This window comes from Penaeus chinensis, chromosome 12 (assembly GCF_019202785.1).
Source record: "Penaeus chinensis breed Huanghai No. 1 chromosome 12, ASM1920278v2, whole genome shotgun sequence".
Classification (NCBI taxonomy): Eukaryota; Metazoa; Arthropoda; class Malacostraca; order Decapoda; family Penaeidae; genus Penaeus; species Penaeus chinensis.
In genome coordinates this window covers 3,579,912-3,582,411 of record NC_061830.1, presented here as the reverse complement: position 1 = coordinate 3,582,411, position 2,500 = coordinate 3,579,912, and the positions used below count along the sequence as shown (strand labels likewise).

General features: G+C 35.4%; 1 protein-coding gene across 2 annotated transcripts in view; it reads right to left on the bottom strand.

Annotated features, from left to right (window-relative positions):
* Positions 1-2,500, bottom strand: part of LOC125031241 (paramyosin, long form-like) — a 97,474-nt gene that overhangs the window by 76,879 nt on the left and 18,095 nt on the right. The gene's annotated exons all lie outside the window — the stretch shown is intronic.

Sequence of the window (2,500 nt, the reverse complement as noted above, 5' to 3'; positions counted from 1 at the left end):
AGATTTTCGGTTCGTGTTTATCTTTCACTTATCCATTTTTTCTTTCTCTTTTAGCAAAATATTTCGATGCCTTTGAAAACCAGATCGACACCCACGTTCTCCAACTAACACTCTTTTTTTTTTTTTTTTTTTTTTTTTTGCCCCCAAACACACGATCATCAAAAGAGAAAAGACAAAAAAATAATAGTTACATATTTCACTTTCCAAATTACATCAGCATTTGACCTGAGAATAACGAAAATAATGAGATTTTTCTCGATTTTTGTGTGGGGGTGAATAATTTGTGTGGTTTGGCTTCTTCGGACGACCCAAGACCGCTTTTAGCCTCCTGACGTCATCTAGATCTACCCCGAGGGCCAGTGGATGCCGGCACCCTGACGTGTCACCAAATTACCCGGTTCTCCTCCTCGGTCTTGAAGGTGGCACTGTGTTAGAGTTTTCTTGCCTCCTCTGCTGTGAATCACGCCGCGAAAATAAAGATGTAAATGAGCGATTTATGCTGGTTTAATGTCTTGTGGTTAAATGTGATATGTTGGATTATGAGTATGATTGGTTTTGGATGCGAGTTAAATTTTTTTTTTGTCAAGTACGCGTTTGTGTCCTCTTCGTGGGCATACCTGGTATTCGTGTGCTTAATTCCTGATCCCTAAACAATATCGTAATATTTATTCCTTGCTTGTTAAAAGAAAGCTCCACACGCGACTGTATTCTGAGCTATATTTTCGTCACAGTAACCCAGATATGTTTTATGCTAATTATATGCTCTAATTAATGTCATTTAATCCTTTTGGGTCCGGTGATTATCCCTCGCCTCCGACGCTAAACATTTAAGTGCTTTGGCCAACTTGAAATAAACGCCATTAGAACAGTTCGAGCGGTGAGACAGAGACGCCAGCTGTATGGAAGTATATTTTCACATCTTTTTCATAAGCAAAACGCATTTCGAAAACAACAGATATCATACCGAATTAAATCTCCTTTGATATGGGATTTTGCGGTATAATCAGGCGAGCTTAGTAAGTTTTTTTTTTTGTCTCCTTTTTTTTTTCTCCTAAGTTCAGTCAGATGTTTCAAGTTCTCGGACTAAGTCTAGCGATCGTTTCTAAACAATCCCTTGGCTGTAGACTCCGGAGAGAGAAAAATATCTATGCGATGTATGCTTGCTCGGTTTGCCATTTCTGCCTTGTTAATGGATCAAGAGCGATCTGAAATTATTTGCAAAATCTGGACTATTCGTGCGCGAAAGTTTTCCCTCTATACTCTCCGTAATTTTCTAATTTTGGGTCTGGTCTTTTGCACTCTTAAGTTTGTGGTAAAAAAAAAAAAAAAAAAATGGGATTCATTATCATTTTACATATCTTCATTTTCATCGGTGCTTATTTCTTATCTATTTTCTTATCTAGTTTCTCTCGTATTCTTAAAAACATAACTAGGAAAAAAAGAAAGAATTTATCTCAATCAAGAACCATCTAACAACACAACAACCACAAAAAGAAAGAGAGAGAGAGAGAGATAAAGAGAGAGAAAGAGAGAGAGAGAGAGAGAGAGAGAGAGAGAGAGAGAGAGAGAGAGAGAGAGAGAGAGAGAGAGAGAGAGAGAGAGAGAGAGAGAGAGAGAAAGAGAGAGAGAGAGAGGGAGGGAGAGAACTCATTATTTGATTATATATTTTCACCAGACGAATATCATCTCTGACTCAAAGCTATTCTGATAACTCAACCTTATCGTAATTCGCATAACCATATCACGGGCCACGAAATCACCCATAATACGAAATCTTCCGAAAATAAAATATTAAATCTGTACAATATTGCAAGAACAAAATTAGAAGGTTAAAAAAGGAAGAAGGAAAAAGAAGAAAGAAGAAGAGGGAAGAGATGAAGAAAAGTAAATGAGAAGAAGAATAAGAAAAAGAAAAAAAAGAAACAGAAGATGGAGAGAATAAGAAAAGTAAAAGAGAAGAAGAAAGAAGAAGAGGGAGAAGAAGAAAGAGAAGATGAAGAAAAAACAAAAAGTAAAACAGAAGAAATAAAAAGGATGAAGAATAATACGAAAAAGTAAAACAGAAGAGAGTAGAAGAAGAAAAAGAGTACTAAGAAAATAATAAAAAGTAAAACAGAAAAAAACAAAAAAGAAAGAGAGGATGAAGAAAATAAGAAAAATAAAACAGAAACAGAAAGAAGGCGAAGATGATGGGAAGTCAAAATCACACAATAATTGAAAAAAAAACAAAATAATTTATAGTTATCGCGGGGATGACGAACGGATAATTTCATAACTAAATAAAAATATGCATCTGACGCAAATAAATCAACTGTAGTAAGTTTTTAGAACGGTTTATCGTCTATTGTGAATAAAGCTCGGTATTAAAAGTCCTCCTCAGTTGTCGGTCTAAAGAAAGGCAATTCAAGTAACCATTTATCTAGTGTTCGCGAGTATTCGGTATTAAATTATCATCTCTTTTTTCTCTAATTATCATCAGCCATGTCCGCTAAAGCAATAT